Genomic DNA, 17,875 nt, shown 5'->3' with positions numbered 1-17,875 from the left:
CCAAATGCATGTCCACTGAGTTAGTGGTACTATCCAAACAGCTCATCCTCTGTTGTCCGCTTCTCCTCCCACCTTCAATCTTTTCCAGCATCAGGGTCTTTTCCAATGAGTCGGCTCTTTGCATCAGGTGGCCAAAGTATTGGAGCTTCGGCTTCCGCATCAGTCCTCCCAATGAATATTCAGGGTTGATTTTTTTTTTTTTAGGATTGACTGCTTTGACCTCCTTGTTGTTCAAGGGACTCTCAAGAGTCGTCTCCATCACCACAGTTTAAAAGCATCAATTCTTTGGTGCTCAGCCTTCATTATGGTCAACTCTCTCATCCATATATGACTATTGGACAAACAATAGCTTTAACGATATGGACCTTTGTCAGCAAAGTAATATCTCTGCTTTTTAATACACTGTCTAGGTTTGTCATAGCCTTTCTTCCAAGGAGCAAGCATCTTTTAATTTCATAGCTGCAGTCACCATCTGCAGTGATTTTGGAGCCCAAGAAAATAAAATCTGACACTGTTTCCATTGTTTCCCCATCTATTTGCCATAAAGTGATGACACTGGATCCCATGATCTTAATTTTTTGAGTGTTGAGTTTTAAGCCAGCTATTACACTCTCCTCTTTCACCTTCATCAAAAGGCTCTTTAGTTCCTCTTTACTTTTTTCTGTAAAGGTGGTGTTATCTGCATATCTGAGGTTGATGATATTTCTCCTGGCAATCTTGATTCCAGCTTCTGATTCATCCAGCCCAGCATTTCATACAATGTATCTGCATATAAGTTAAATAAGTGGGGTGACAATATATATCCTTGATGTACTCCTTTCCCAATTTGGAACCAGTCCATTGTTCCATGTGCGGTTCTAACTGTTGCTTATTGACCTGCATACAGGTTTCTCAGGAGACAGATAAGGTGGTCTGGTATTCCAATCTCTTTAAGAATTTTGTAGTTTTTTGTAATCCACTCAGTCAAGGATTTCATCTAGTCAATGAAGCAGAAGTAGATTCTTTTTGGAATTCCTTTGCTTTTTCTATGATCCAATGGATATTAAATCTATGATCTCTGGTTCCTCTGCCTTTTCTAAATCCAGCTTGTACATCTGAAGTTCTCTGTTCAGTTAGTTCAGTTCAGTCACTCAGTCATGTTCAACTCTTTGTGACCCCATGAATTGCAGCATGCCAGGCCTCCCTGTCCATCACCAACTCCCGGAGTTCACTCAAACTCATGTCCATAGAGTCAGTGATGCCATCCAGCCATCTCATCCTCTGTTGTCCCCTTCTCCTCCTGCCCCCAATCCCTCCCAGCATCAGAATCTTTTCCAATGAGTCAACTCTTCGCATCAGGTGGCCAAAGTATTGGAGTTTCAGCTTTAGCATCAGTCCTTGCAAAGAACACCCAGGGCTGATCTCCTTTAGAATGGACTGGTTGGATCTCCTTGCAGTCCAACAGACTCTCAAGAGTCTTATCCAACACCACAGTTCAAAAATATCAATTCTTCAGCACTCAGCTTTCTTCACAGTCCAACACTCACATCCATACATGACCACTGGAAAAACCATAGTCTTAACTAGACGGACCTTTGTTGGCAAAGTAATGTCTTTTGAATATGCTATCTAGGTTGGTCATAACTTTCCTTCCAAGGAGCAAGTGTCTTTTAATTTCATGGCTGCAATCACCATCTGCAGTGATTTGGGAGCCCCCAAAAATAAAGTCTGGCACTGTTTCCCCATCTATTTGCCATGAAGTGATGGGACCAGATGCCATGATCTTTGTTTTCTGAATGTTGAGCTTTAAGCCAACTTTTTCACTCTCCTCTTTCACTTTCATCAAGAGGCTTTTGAGTTCCTCTTCACTTTCTGCCAGAAGGGTGGTGTCACCTGCATATCTGAGGTTATTGATATTTCTCCCGGCAATCTCCATTCCATCTTGTGCTTCTTGCAGCCCAGGGTTTCTTATGATGTACTCTGCATATAAGTTAAATAAGCAGGGTGACAATATACAGCCTTGACGTACTCCTTTTCCTATTTGGAACCAGTCTATTGTTCCATGTCCAGTACTAACTGTTGCTTCCTGACCTGCATATAGGTTTCTCAAGAGACAGGTCAGGTGGTCTGGTATTCACATCTCTTTCAGAATTTTCCACAGTTTATTGTGATCCACACAAAGGCTTTGGCATAGTCAATAAAGCAGAAATAGATGTTTTTCTGGAACTCTCTTGCTTTTTTAATGATCCAGCAGATGTTGGCAATTTGATCTCTGGTTCCTCTGCCTTTTCTAAAACCAGTTTGAACATTTGGAAGTTCATGGTTCACGTATTGCTGAAGCCTGGCTTAGAGAATTTTGAGCATTACTTTACTAGCGTGTGAGATGAGTGCAATTGTGTGGTAGTTTGAGCATTCTTTGGCATTGCCTTTCTTTGGGATTGGAATGAAAACTGACCTTTTCCAGTCCTGTGGCCACTGCTGAGTTTTCCAAATTTGCTGGCATATTGAGTGCAGCACTTTCACAGCATCATCTTTGAGGATTTGAAAGAGCTCAACTGGAATTCCATCACCTCCACTAGCTTTGTTCGTAGTGATGCTTCCTAAGGCCCACTTGACTTCACATTTCAGGATGTCTGGCTCTAGGTGAGTGATCACACCATCATGATTATCTTGGTCATGAAGCTCTTTTTTGTACAGTTCTTCTGTGTATTCTTGCCACCTCTTCTTAATATCTTCTGCTTCTGTTAGGTCCATACCATTCCTGTCCTTTATGGAGCCCATCTTTGCATGAAATGTTCCCTTGGTATCTCTAATTTTCTTGAAGAGATCTCTAGTCTTTCCCATTCTGTTGTTTTCCTCTATTTCTTTGCATTGATCGCTGAGGAGGGCTTTCTTATCTCTTCTTGCTATTCTTTGGAACTCTGCATTCAGATCCTTGTATCTTTCTTTTTCACCTTTGCTTTTTGTTTCTCTTCTTTTCAGAGCTATTTGTAAGACCTTGGTACTGTTGAAGTCTACTTTGAAGGATTTTGAGCATTACCTTGCTAGCATGTGAAATGAGCACAGTTGTACAAAGTATGAACATTCTTTGGCATTGCCTTTTTGGGAGATTGGAATGGAAATTTACCTTTTCCAGTCCTGTGGCCACTGCTGAATTTGCCAAATTTGCTGGCATATTGAGTGCAGCATTTTCACAGCATCATCTTTCAGGATTTGAAATAGCTCAGTTGGAATTCCATCACCTCCACTAGTTCTGTTCATAAAAATGCTTCCTAAGGCCCACTTGAATTCACACTCCAGGATGTCTGTAAGGAAGTGACAACACCACCATGGTTATCCAGGTTATTAAGATCTTTTTTGTATAGTTCTGCTGTGTATTCTTGCCACCTCTTCTTAATATCTTCTGCTTCTGTTAGGTCCTTGCCATCTTTGTCCTTTACTGTGCCCATCTTTGCATCAAATGTTTCCTTAGTATCTCCGATTTTCTGAAGAGACCTCTAGTCTTTCCCGTTCTATTGTTTTCCTCTATTTCTTTGCATTGTTCTCTTAAGAAGGCTTTCTTATCTCTCCTTGCTATTCTCTGAAACTTTGCTTTTATTTTTCTGCATCAAATACTTAGGTCAAAAAGAATATCAAATATTCATGAGTACAATATTCAAATTGTACATGAGTACAATATAAACTGATGGGCTCTGTTATATTCTAACCCTTCCACACAGATAGCCACAGCAAAATCATTCATTTTTCTCTGCTTAACTAAATATAATTTTTAAAAAAATGCAATCAGAATGTACATGCTATTTTGTAACCTGCCTTTTCTCTTCCACTGAACAGAATAGCTAGGCTACAGATTTCCAAACCAATCACATTGATCCACCTCATTCCTTTTAAGAGCTGCTTGGGTTTGCACTGTATAGATATGTCTTTACATATTGAGCCAATCCTCTTTTGAATAACATTTATACTGTTTCCAATTTTTACCTTTATAATAGTCCAGTACTAACCATTCTTACGATTCTTTCTGCAGCTACCCAATTATTTCTCTGGGATAAACTTTTGTAGGTGAAATCTCTGGGTGAAAGGCAGGCATATTTTTCATTTTTATTCTATCATTTAGTCTTTACACATCTCAGAAAGTAAAATAGCATTTTGCTTAACATCACTTATTAACTGACATGTTAAACTCCATGAACCTCAGATTCCCTGTCTGTGAAATGGACATTCCTATATTTTTTGTATTTCTTTGTGTGTGTGTGTGTGTGTGTGTGTGTGTGAATGGCCTCTATATTTTTCTGTTAGTGGAGTTTTTGTTTCTACGTGGAATTATAAGGATTTTTCATATATTCAGAGCATTAATCCTTTTCTATGAAAATGGATATTGCTTTACAGAAAAGGAGTAGCTATTTGCCATTTATTTTTGTGAGAAATGATAATTTTCCCAGCATTGTTAGTGGAAAGATATGCAAAATGAAAACCAAGAAAATGGGTTTCATATCTACAGTCTTTTTCCAGGGATAAAATAAAAATCCCAAGTTTTTAAATTTTCCTTATTTTATCTTCCCCACTTGGGATGGCCCCCCAACTCTTCCATGCTGGCTTGGTCATATTAATTGCAGCATACTCTCCCTGCTCAGTGTCCCTACCTCCCATGCTGTTAAATATCTGTAATATCATCCTATGTTAAATGTAACAGCACAGCAGAAAACCAAGCTTCAGAGGTCACTGAAAATACCAAATGGTCACAGCAGCCAATAAAGAAAAAGAAGATAAGTCATTTTTGCACATTTAATCAATTGCTTTCCTACACAGATTACACTGGCTTTTGTCTTTTAAATAAAAATCCTACAGGACTGGACCAGATTCATCCCACACTTTACTGTGCTGTGCTGTGCTTAGTCGCTCAGTCATGTCTGACTCTTTGTAACCCCATGGACTGTAGCCCACCAGGCTCCTCTGTCCATGGGATTCTCTAGGCAAGAATATTGGAGTGGGTTGCCATTTCCTTCTCCAGGGGATCTTCCCAACCCAGGGATTGAACTCAGGTCTCGTGCATTACAGGCAGATTCTTTACCATCTGAGCTTCCAGGGCAACCCCACAAGTACATACTTGTCAATAGATTTTTTTAAAAAACTTGTTTCTGATTACATCTAAAACATCTAGAATAACCTACCTATCTAAACAATACCGGTAATAAATACACCATGGTCATGATAATGGGAAAACATTACTGAAAATTTTATAAGAAACTAGTTTTACCAATCACACAGTTGCCATGCTGAACTGTATAACCCCATTTGTATTTATTTCTACTGAAATAACTGAAGGAGGCCAGGTGTAAAAAGAAGAGATGAGAGAGAAAGAAATCAGGAAAATACACTTTGCTTTTGCTTCAGATAAGGAGATATTATAAAATTCAGCACCTCTGTCCCTGCCCCGATTTAAACAGTGAAATACTGTGAACAACCTGTAATACAAAATGTGTTGAGTGAACTGATTCATCCATAAACTGGAATATTATTCAGAGATTAAAAACAATATCTTTTCATACTGTTCATGGGGTTCTCAAGGCAAGAATGCTGAAGTGGTTTAAGCTGGCTTAAAATTCAACATTCAAAAAACTAAAATCATGGCATCCAGTCCCATCACTTCATGGCAAATAGATGGGGGGAAAATTGGAAACAGTGACAGACTTTATTTTCTTGGGCTCCAAAATTACTGCAGATGGTGACCACAGCCTTGAAATTTAGAAGACTCTTGCTCCTTGGAAGAAAAGCTATGATAAACCTAGACAGCATATTAAAAAGAGAGACATCACATCAACGAAGATCTGTCTAGTCAACGCTATGATTTTTTCCACTAGTTATGTACAGATGTGAGAGTTGGACCATAAAGAATGCTGAGAGCCCAAGAATTGATGCTTTTGAACTGTGGTGCTGGAGAAGACTCTTGAAAGTCCCTTGGACTGCAAGAAGATCCAACCAGTCAATCCTAAAGGAAACCAACCCTGAATACTCATTGGAAGGGCTGATGCTGAAGCTGAAGCCCCAGTACTCTGGCCACCTGATGTGAAGAGCCAACTCATTGGGAAAAACCTTGATGCTAGGAAGGATTGAGGACAAGAGGAGGAGGGTGCAACAGAAGATGAGATGACTGGATGGCATCACCGACTCAAGGGACATGAGTTTGAGCAAACTATGGGAGATAGTGAAGGACAGGGAAGCCTGGCGTGCTGCAGTCCATAGGGTAGCAAAGAATCAGACATGACCGAAGAAACTATATCTTAAATGTATATGTATTGACATGGAAAGCTGTTTTTAAAATATTGTTGGATGAAAAACATAGGTTGTAAGAAAATAACATAACTTTCCAATGATTTTGCTCATACATATACACGTTCATGCATTTATACACATATTCATACACACAGTGTTCCCAGATGGCGCTAGTAGTAAAGAACCCTCCTGCCAATGCAGAAGATATAAGAGACAGTTTCTGTCCCTGGGTGTGGAAGATGCCCTGGGGGAGGGCATGCCAACCCACTCCTTTATTTTTGCGCGGTGAATCCCATGGACAGAGGAGCCTGATGGGCTACAGTTCATAGAGTCACAAAGAGTTGGACATGACTGAGTGACTAAGCACAGCACAGCACATTCATACACACGTATCTCAAAGGTTATACACCAAAATATTATCTGAGAATCTGAGTTTTCATTCCTCTTTTTAGGACTTCCCTGGTGGTCTAGGGGTGAAGAATCCTCCTTCCAATGCAGGGGACATGGGCTGGGTCCTTGGTCAGAGAACTAAGATCCCACAAGTTGCTGGGAAACTAAGGTGGCACAGCCACAACGACTGAACCCATGCTGCAACAAAGACCCAAGACAGCCAGAATATAATAATAAATAAAATTTTTAAAATAATTTTTCTTTTTAGCTAATCAGTATTTTCTCATGCATCGATATTATTGAACACATTTAACTGTGCAATGCAAAATTATATTAGAGAAATTTTCAAATGACAGAGTCAGCTAATTCAAACTGGCTAAACCATATGTGTAGTATTTACTCTGTCATAATTAGAAACTAACACTCTCTTTAGAAGACCTTCAGATTGAATCCAATTTAGCATTTGAATGATGTCATTAAGGACCTGAGTTCTTTCTTTTTCTCTGCTCTGCCTTTGTGACAGACATTACTAGGGCTCATGGTCATTTTCTGGAAACACTGGATATCAGATTTTCCCAGCCTGCTCACAGTTAAGTGAGGCCATGAGCTAGGTCTAGACCTGCACTGTCCAATTGAGCAGCCACTGCCCACATATGGCTATTGAGCTCCTGAAAGGTGGCTAGTCCAAATTAAGATGCGCTGAAAGTATAAAATATATATCAGATTTCAAAGACTTAGTACAAACACACAAAAATTTTTAAATCTCATTAATTATTTATATTAACTACATGTATTTTGAATCAGATCAGAGCAGATCAGTTGCTCAGTCGTGTCCAACTCTTTGTGACTCCATGAATCGCAGCACACCAGGCCTCCCTGTCCATCACCAACTCCCGGAGTTCACTCAGACTCACGTCCATCAAGTCAGTGATGCCATCCAGCCATCTCATCCTCTGTCGTCCCCTTCTCCTCCTGCCCCTAATCCCTCCCAGCATCAGAGTCTTTTCCAATGAGTCAACTCTTCGCACGAGGTGGCCAAAGTACTGGAGTTTCAGCTTTAGCATCATTCCTTCCAAAGAACACCCAGGGCTGATCTCCTTCAGAATGGACTGGTTGGATCTCCTTGCAGTCCAAGGGACTCTCAAGAGTCTTCTCCAACACCACAGTTCAAAAGCATCAATTCTTCAGCGCTCAGCCTTCTTCACAGTCCAATTCTCACATCCATATATGACCACTGGAAAAACCATAGCCTTGACTAGACGGACCTTTGTTGGCAAAGTAATGTCTCTGCTTTTGAATATGCTATCTAGGTTGGTTGTAACTTTCCTTCCAAGGAGTAAGCATCTTTTAATTTCATGGCTGCAGTCACCATCTGCAGTGATTTGGGAGCCCAGAAAAATTAAGTCTGACACTGTTTCCACTGTTTCCCCATCTATTTCCCATGAAGTGGTGGGACCAGATGCCATGATCTTCGTTTTCTGAATGTTGAGCTTTAAGCCAACTTTTTCACTCTCCACTTTCACTTTCATCAAGAGGCTTTTGAGTTCCTCTTCACTCTGTTAAATAAAATGTATTATTAAAACTAACTTCATTTGTTTCTTTTTACTTTTTAAAATGTAGCTTTTGGAAAATTGGGTTTACATATGTCCACTAATCTGTTTATGAGATGAGATATGAGAATGAGTTCTAATCTGTGAGAATGATTGAAAAAACAGCTGATAGTATCAAGCACTGGCAAGGATGTACAGGAACTGGTGCTCTCACACACATGCTGATGCTAATGTAAAACAAGGCAGACACCTTGGAAACCGGTTTGGAAGCTTCTTACAAAGGTAAACAGGAAGCAACCATGTGACCTAGCTATCTCACTCCTCTAAATATTTCCCAAGGGAAATGAAAACCTATCATTTCACACAAAAATTTGCACTTAAATATCTTTATTAGCCACAGAACTGGACAGGTCAGTTTTTATTCCAATCCCAAAGCTAGGCAATGCCAAAGAATGTTCAAACTACCACACAATTGCATTCATCTCACATGCTAGCAAAGTACTGCTCAAAATTCTCCAAGCCAGGCTTCAGCAGTAAGTGAACCATGAACTTCCAGATATTCCAGCTGGATTTAGAAAAGGCAGAGGAACCAGAGATCAAATTTCCAACATCCGCTGGATCATTAAAAAAGCAAGAGAGTTCCAGAAAAACACCTATTTCTGCTTTATTGACTATGCCAAAGCCTTCGACTGTATGGATCACAACAAACTGTGGAAAACTCTTGAAGAGATGGGAATACCAGACCACCTTACCTGCCTCCTGAGAAATCTGTATGCAGGTCAAGAAGCAACAGTTAGAACTGGACATGGAACAACAGACTGTATCCAAATAGGAAGAGGAGTATGTCAAGGCTGTCACCCTGCTTGCTAAACTTATATGCAGAGTACATCCTGCAAAATGTGGGGCTGGATGAAGCACAAGCTGGAATCAAGACTGCCAGGAGAAATAGCAATAACCTCAGATATGCTGATGATACCACCCTTATAGCAAAAAGCAAAGAAGAACTAAAGAGCCTCTTGAAAGTGAGGGAGAGTAAAATAGTTGGCTTAAAACTCAACATTCAATAAACCAAAATCATGGCATCCAATCCCATCACTTCATGGCAAATGGATGGGGAAACGATGGAAACAGGACAGACAGGCTCCAAAATCACTGCAGATGGTGACTACAGCCATGAAATTAAAAGATGCTTGTTCCTTAGAAGAAAAGCTATGACAAATCTAGACAGTATATTAAAAAGCAGACATTACTTTACCAACAAAGATCTGTATAGTCAAAGCTATGGTTTTTCCAGTAGTCATGTATGAATGTGAGAGTTGGACCATAAAGAAAGCTGACAGCCAAAGAATTTATGTTTTTGAGCTGTAGTGTTGGAGAGTCTCTTGGACTGCAAGGAGATCCAATCAGTCAATCCTAAAGGAAATCAGTCCTGAATATTCATTGGAAGGACTGATGCTGAAGCTGACGCTCCAAAGCTTTGACCAAAGAATTGACTCATTAGAAAAGAAAGAGTCTGATGCTGGGAAAGATTGAAGGTGAGAGAAGAGGGCGACAGAGGATGAGATGATTGGATGGCATCACTGACTCAATGGACATGAGTTTGGGCAAACTCTGGGAGATGGTGAAGGACAGGGAAGCCTGGTGTGCTGCAGTCCACGAGGTCACAAACAGTCAGACATGACTGAGCAACTGAGCAACAACAACAAAACTATTCTCTAATTTCAAACAGACAATAAACAAATAAGTTTTAGAAAACAAACTCTACCTCCAAATTTAGTAACAACAGCAATAACAATAAAGTTAGTCAAAATAATTACACATGTGGCTCACGTTATGTTTCTATCAGACAGCACTATTTTTAGACAATAGGGTATGTTACTTTCAAGCCAAAGCAACTACAGAAATGCTCCCTTCCGTGCCTGAGTGAAGGCTGAAACCTCTGATGGCAGCATCATTAGATGGTGGAGCCTCTATAAGCCCAAGTTCTTGAATTACTCTTTAGAACCAAAGCCCTGCCAGTACTCACTGGACACCTACTGTAAGAAATAAACTTTATTTTGTTAAGCAATAGCCTAACCTATCATGATGGATGCTGCTTTCCATTGTGTCAACTTCACCTTCCACTTGGCTCCTGATTTTAGGTACTAAATAACTGCCTGCAATTCTCAGAGCTACAAGCCTCTTAGTTCAGTTTACAGAGAATTGATCCAGAACTATCTTTAAAACAAAGGAAGGAATTTGCTTCCTTGTGAACCCCCAGCAGACATTTTCTTATATTTCATTGGTTCACATTCACTCCCATGCTCACCCCTGAATCAACATATTTAACAGAGTATGGGATTTCATGGACTAGCTCAGACCTGAGTCAAACTCCACCCCTACAGTCGGGAGTCAAGTTCTCAAAATAGGGAGACTAATTTGTTACCCAAATCAAGACACTTTAGAAAGTGATAAAAAGAATATATTCATAATTATTCCAGAAGCACAGACACAAACCAGAGATCCCAAGGTACATGGCTTCCTGAGGAAGATGTGGATGCCTGAATGAACAGTTGGTAGGTAGTAAGAGAAAGTGGAATGGTTACTGGGGTAATAACCACAATAACTATGCTAAAAATATATTTTTAATCACATACCTACTGTCTTAGTCCATTCAGGTTGTTACAATAAAATACCATAGACCGGGAAGCTGATAAACAATAGAAATTTATTGTTCACAATTCTGGAGGCTTGGAAATCCAAGATGAAGGTGCAGGCATGTTTGGTGTCTGGTGAGAGCTTCCTAGTTCATGGACGGTTATCTGGCTGTAAACTCACAAAGGAGAAAGGAAAGGAAGCTCTCTGGAGCCTGTTTTATAAGGGCACTAATCCCATTTGTGATGGTTTGTGCCTGCTTGCTCAGTTACTTCTGTCATGTCTGACTCTGCAACACCATGGAATGTAGCCCTCCAGGCTCTCCTGTCCGTGGGATTTCCCAGCAAGAATACTGGAGTGAGTTGCCATGCCCTCCTCCAGAGGATCTTCCCAACCCAGAGATTGAACATTCCTCTCCTGTGTCTCCAGCATTGTAGGCAGATTCTTTATCACTTGAGCCACCAGGGGAGCCCTGTCATGACCTAATCATGTCCCAAAGGCCCCACCTACAAATACCATCACGTTGGGAAGGTTGCAACATATGAACTGGGGTGAGGGTAGGGAATGGAACACCAGCATTCCATCAATAGCACATGCAAAGAAAGTAAGTCCACGAGGCAGAGAAGACCAGATATATTCTCTATTAGAGAAAACTCCGCTGACTGCCAGACTGGCTCCTGAAGTTGGCTTGTTTTCAAGGTATTCTTTCTGAGGTAACACAACTAGGAATCAATGTTACGTGAACTCAGACCAGACCTCCCATTCCCCACACCAAGGCTTTTTAACGACCTCAAAGCAGAAATGACAAAGAATAACATTTTCCACATTTTCAGAAGTAAACTCATTATTTTGATTATTTTGAGATCATTTTCAGTGCAATATGAAGATACTGACCTTTGCAAACTGAGAGAAGAGAAGCAGTTTATCTCACTGAGCCCAGGGACTAACATCTAGGACTCAGTCTAAGTTCTGAGACCAGCTAGTTGACTGACTTCATATAAAATCATTAATAGGTCTTCCTCTAAGTCCTCATCTATAAAAGGGAGATAGCAATACTTGTAATCTACTTATCGAACTGGTTGTTTGGAGGATCAAATTAAGAAAATAGATGTGAAAATCTTTTGAAACTTTAAGAGCACTATACAAGTGTAAAGTATTATTATTAAGAACTTCCAGCTAGGTCAGGCATTTTTCTGTGGGAGGCAGTTTAAAGGTTATGAATAATCACCTTGTAATAATTGGATATGTAAATGTTCCCAGAGGTCTTTTTCAGCAGGCTATTCAGATAAATCAAAACTGATGATGTCAATGATGATAATGATGATATTTCTTTAATAGTGAATAAGAAGCAGGAAGCAAAGATAATGGTCTCATACCTTGATCCATGGAAAACAAAGTACCTTTCAGTGTCTTTATTTTTTGAAGATTTCCAGTGATGATATAACTGGAGCTGCAACTTTTACTATCACTGTGAATCTGGTATGTTTGCTCATACTAATCCATTAGCATTTAATATTGTTGTTTTTATCTCTTATCTTATAAGCATCTAGTAACAGCCAAACTGCAATAAGTCTGGCTTCAGTGCCCCTAGAGTGATTCAATCTTAAAACGATTGTGGATTTTGAAAAGACAGGGGAAAACTGGCCATGGAGTCTCATGGGAGTCCACTGGCAGACAGGCAGTCCTGAACCTGCTGTCATTTTTAGGAGGTTATAAAGTTGAGAAATATTTCCCCTGTGGGCACAAGAAGAAAAGAATGTGGGAAAGCAGACAGTGAAGAGCCATGACCCTGTGTCCCTTCATATCTTGTACAGAACCAAAAAGTGTGCAGAATTTGAAAGTGCCTCTGAGATGAGAGAGATGTTGGTATCTCTTTGATTTGGCTCGCTCTTATCAACTTGAGCATCCTTCTTTAACATCCACCACTGTGCTTCTTCTTGACAAAATGTATCAGCATGAGACTTCCTGGGTAGTCCAGTGGCTCAGACAGTGTGCTCCCAATTCAAGGGTCTGGGTTCCATCCCTGATCAGGGAACCAAATCCTATATGCTGCAACTAAGAGCTCACATGCTGAAGCAAAGATAGTGTGCCACAGCTAAGACCCAGCACAGACAAATAAATTTAAAAAGATGTCCAAAAAAATTATTATGAATCTGAACCAAAGATGTCAAAGATGTATTAAACATGGCATCGGTATAGAAAATTTAATTTACAATGAAGCAAGACCAAAGCTTTTAATAAAATGTAAAGAATATGCAACTATCTTAATTTACATAAATGTGGACATAACAAAGAGACTTGTTACAAAGAAGAAAGCCCACTCAAACAAGTAAAGGGAAAGAACTGCTGTAAAAATGCAGTTAATTATATAGACATCCAAGGACAAAACAAAGTTTATGCATATATATTCCTCCACGATCTAGCACGGCTAGAACATTATGATTTTTCTGTGTTCTCCCCTCATAGATAAAAATGCCCCCAAAAGTTTCCTACTTTGATTGTCTAAAATTTATTTGAAAAGAAAGAGGGGAATTGTTTTGATCCACCACTATATTTATAAATCCTCTTGTAGCCTGAATATATTAAAAGAATTGAAGTTTTGAACTGAAAGTTGTTTATTTGATGCTACTTTATGTACACAACCAAAAATAACCTTAACTGTTTTCATTTTTAGTATAAATTTGCAGCTTCTATAAGTGGCTACCTATATATTTTAAAAACAAAATAACACTCTGATGAATAGTCACATTAATTAGTGTTATTCATGGCATAAAGCACTACATCCTAGTAATATCCTTCTAACTTGAGCAGTTACAGAGGACCCTTGCTAGCCTGCCTGGCCAGTGCCCAGTAACTGGAAGGAATCCTACCTATCTGCTTTTATCCACAGAGCGCTTTAATTCTGGGTCTCTTGAGAAAAGAACCACAGCTTGAAACAGAAATATAAAGATGAACAAACAAAATAACTGACCCCAGAGTTAAAAGCATCATGCAAGCAAATTTTTGAAAAGATTAAATTCATATCCTCCAAGTTATTTAAAAGGACAGTATTTTTGTAAAACAAGCTCTGGAGGCTATGGGGGGGAAAAGAGCAATTAAGAACAGAAAAGACTTTTTAGAAAATAAACATAAAATTTACAAAATAAGAAAAACTTAATAGAATTTCTGAATAATAAAACATACATGGCTGAAGACTTTAACTGGTAGCCTAGAAGATAAAGCTGAAGACATTTCCAAAAGTTAGAGCAATAAAATATGATATAACTCCAGGAGACTCTGTTTAATAAGAGTTCTCAATGGAAGAAACAGAAAACATAAGGAAAGAAGCAAAGAAACAGTAGTTACTTATGCTGAGCACAGAGCCTCCCTTTCCCAAGTGATTAGTGACATAAATGGCTAACGTGGGCAGGGTCTTGGGACTGGGAAGGGAAATGAAGAAACTGTGGCCTACTTAGGATTTCGTGTCCTACAGACAGTTTGTTTGGCCTAGTTAAGGCAGCTTCTGTAAAGCATCTTTACAAAGCTGAAAAGACTCAAAGTCAGTCATCTGAGGAGAAGGCCTGTCACCCTGGTGGAAACGGAAGAGACACATATTGATTTTGCATCCAATGGTTTGAGCCTATGGCTCCAAACAAGGGAACCCTCCAGTTCTACCATGGCAGACCACTCTTAGGAGGAATTGTACCGTTGGTCTGAGTTGCCCTCTTTCTTGTGAGTGAAGAAGGGCCACTACCATCCACTACACACACACACCCCAACGTGAAGAATGCTGATAGTGTGTTGAGTTCGCACTCACGGATGCCTCACTAGAAAAGTCTCCTTCTTAGCTCTCATCGTCCCTCCACCACTGACTGCGAGATCCCAACAAGCTGGCTTCCACATGCCCTGCTACGGGAAAGCAAAAAGGATCTCAGGTTATGTCAGGGGCTCAGCAGCTTAAAGGATGAAGAACGGGGCAAAAAAAAAAAAATCAACCATAAAACAAAAAACTAGGACAGATGTCTCCCATGAGGCAGATTTAGATAGAGAGAAAATACATTTAAGAAAAGTACTATGTAAATCAGTGGCATACAAGAAGATTGCTAAATGAAGATTCAGAAAACCAAAAATATTTATTTGGAAAAGATTTTTTTTTTTAATCATAGTACCTGAATTTTAAAATTCATTAGAGGAACACCAAAATAGAGTGGATACTTTTGAAAACAAAATTAAAAGTATGAAAGGTCAGATAGAAGAAGTGTATTACAATGAAGCCCCATAACAGAAAGGTTGAGGGTCCTGAGTAAAAAGACGGGGAAGACAGATCCAAAGCAACGCCCATTCCAAGAGGTAAAGAGAGAACATACAAATGCTAAGTTTGAAAAGAGAACTGAAGAAAGATTGTTTTTCAGATTAAATGTGCCAAGCATAATTAATTTTCAGTTTAGTTCAGTTGCTCAGTCATGTCCAACTCTTTGCAACCCCATGAATCGCAGCACTCCAGGCCTCCCTGTCCATCACCAACTCCCGGAGTTCACTCAGACTCACGTCCATCAAGTCAGTGATGCCATCCAGCCATCTCATCCTCTGTCGTCTGCTTTTCCTCCTGCCCCCAGTCCCTCCCAGCATCAGAGTCTTTTCCAATGAGTCAACTATTCGCATGAGGTGGCCAAAGTACTGGAGTTTCAGCTTTAGCATCATTCCTTCCAAAGAACACCCGGGGCTGATCTCCTTCAGAATGGACTGGTTGGATCTCCTTGCAGTCCAACAGACTCTCAAGAGTCTTCTCCAACACCACAGTTCAAAAGCATCAATTCTTCGGCACTCAGCTTTCTTCACAGTCCAACTCTCATATCCATACATGACCACTGGAAAAACCATAGCCTTGACTAGACGGACCTTTGTTGGCAAAGTAATGTCTGCTTTTCAATACGCTATCTGGGTTGGTCATAACTTTCCTTCCAAGGAATAAGTGTTAATTAATTTCCAAGTGAGATGAATTTTGAAAAAATCTGAAAAAACTATGACTCCCAAGGATAAGAAGAAATATAATTCCAGACATTAATATACATATACATACACACAGACACACACACACACACATAGACACACACAGATTAACTTAGGAAAGAACATCACAATGGACTCCTCATTTGCAACTCTGGAAGATAGGGAAAAATATTTCTAAGAACTAAGATTCAAGAATTCTTTACCAGCCTAGATATCATCCCCATGGAAGAGCAAGAGAATTTTACATGCTCTCAAATATACTACCTTTATATCCTCCCTAGGAAACAAAGAAGCAAAGAGAAAACTAATTCAGGACAAAGAATCTCAAATTAGTAAAAGACTGAGTGTCCAAGGGTTCCCTGATAGCTCATTTGGTGAAGAATCCGCCTGCAATGGACGAGACCCTGGTTGGATTTCTGGGTTGGGAAGATCTGCTAAAGAAGAGATATACTACGTACTCCAGTATTCTTGGGCTTCCCTTGTGGCTCAGCTGGTAAAGAATCTGCCTGATGCGGGAGACCTGGATTTGATCCCTGGGTTGGGAAGATGCCCTGGAGAAGGGAAAGGCTACCCACTCCAGTATTCTGGCCTGGAGAATTCCATGGCCTGTAGAGTCCATAGGGTCTCAAAGAGTTGGACATGACTGAGCCACTTTTACTTTCATTTTCACAAGAAACAGTGTAAGCAAAAAAAAAAAAAACAAACCTTGCTTTTAAAAACTGTTAAAAAATATTAAAATTAAAATGATGATAATGCAATTTTTGAAGAATAAAATATATGTTCAATGAGGATTATAAAAAGTGAAAAGGCATAATTCAAGGAAAAATAAACAACAGTTTAGAGCTAAAATGTCAATAATATCTAGAAATTAGGGTTAAAGAATGCTGTTTTGAAATAAAAGTTTGTTAGAAGATGGTGGTGGAGGGGGAAGAGGAAGTAGGGAAATACAGTGGTGAAGGCCACTGATCTATTTTAATTTTGGAATGTTAAAACAGAGACCCAGAGCAGAATTTTGAAATTATTGTTGGGAGTGAGAGGCAGGAGGGATAAGACAGTAGATATAGGAAAAAGGAACAGAACTAGGTTTCCTTCTTAACCCCTCAAAGTAAAGGGTGTATTTGCTTTTCAAGCACAGAGAACAGTTATAATCATTGTCCATGTATGAGGCCATAAATAAAACCTTAATAAATTCAAGGGAAAAAATAATATATAACATATTTGCTAACAACCACAATAAAAGCAAGCATAACAAGAAAAGAATAATTTTTATTTTAAATATGTGCACTTAGAGATTTAGAAGTACTCTTTTAAATAGCTCTTGGTTTAAAGAGGATATCAAAACCAAAGTTACAAACTACAGAAAAATGAATGACAAAGAAAATTGCTTATCAAAGCATATGTGATCCAGTTTAATATGACATATGATATAGAAGCAAGAAATAAGCTTACAGCTTAAAATAACTTATCAAAGTTAAGAGAGACTGAAAACAAAGAACACCAAAATTTTAACTCAGAATCAAGAAAAAATGATGAATTAAGTGCAGAAAAATTAAAGAAATACATTAATAAACACAAAATTAATTAAATACAAAACAAAGACTAAGTGCATATCAATAAAACCAAAAGCATATAAGTTTGGGGGGAAAACTAATACAATGGCTAAATCTTGCAACCTAGAGAAAAAGAGAGTTCATTGATCAGGTTAGCCCTGGTGTCCTTGAAGAGCTTGGTGGTGATTATTCTCTGCAAGCCAGTATGAGAAAAGCTGCTGTCTAACTGGACTCAATGAATTCACTGAGGATGATGGAATGCCAGGGTGACAGGGAGCAAGTGATAGCACTTAATCCTCAAAGACAAGGCATCTACAGTTACTGTAATGAAAGCAGAGTCAAAGTAGTCATGAGGCTATTTAAACCTGCTTAGAGCTTTCGTGTTGGTGAATTGATCACAGTGCCCTTAGGACTGAAATAGAGAGGCAGTGAACAAGTCTTTCTTCATGTATGTAAGTGAAAGAGCTTAGATTAATGTTTAAAAAATCTGACTTAACCACTACAGTAGAG

The sequence above is a fragment of the Bos indicus x Bos taurus genome, chromosome 6 (genome assembly GCF_003369695.1).
Source record: "Bos indicus x Bos taurus breed Angus x Brahman F1 hybrid chromosome 6, Bos_hybrid_MaternalHap_v2.0, whole genome shotgun sequence".
Taxonomy (NCBI): Eukaryota; Metazoa; Chordata; class Mammalia; order Artiodactyla; family Bovidae; genus Bos; species Bos indicus x Bos taurus.
Note: the sequence above shows the minus strand (reverse complement) of the source record.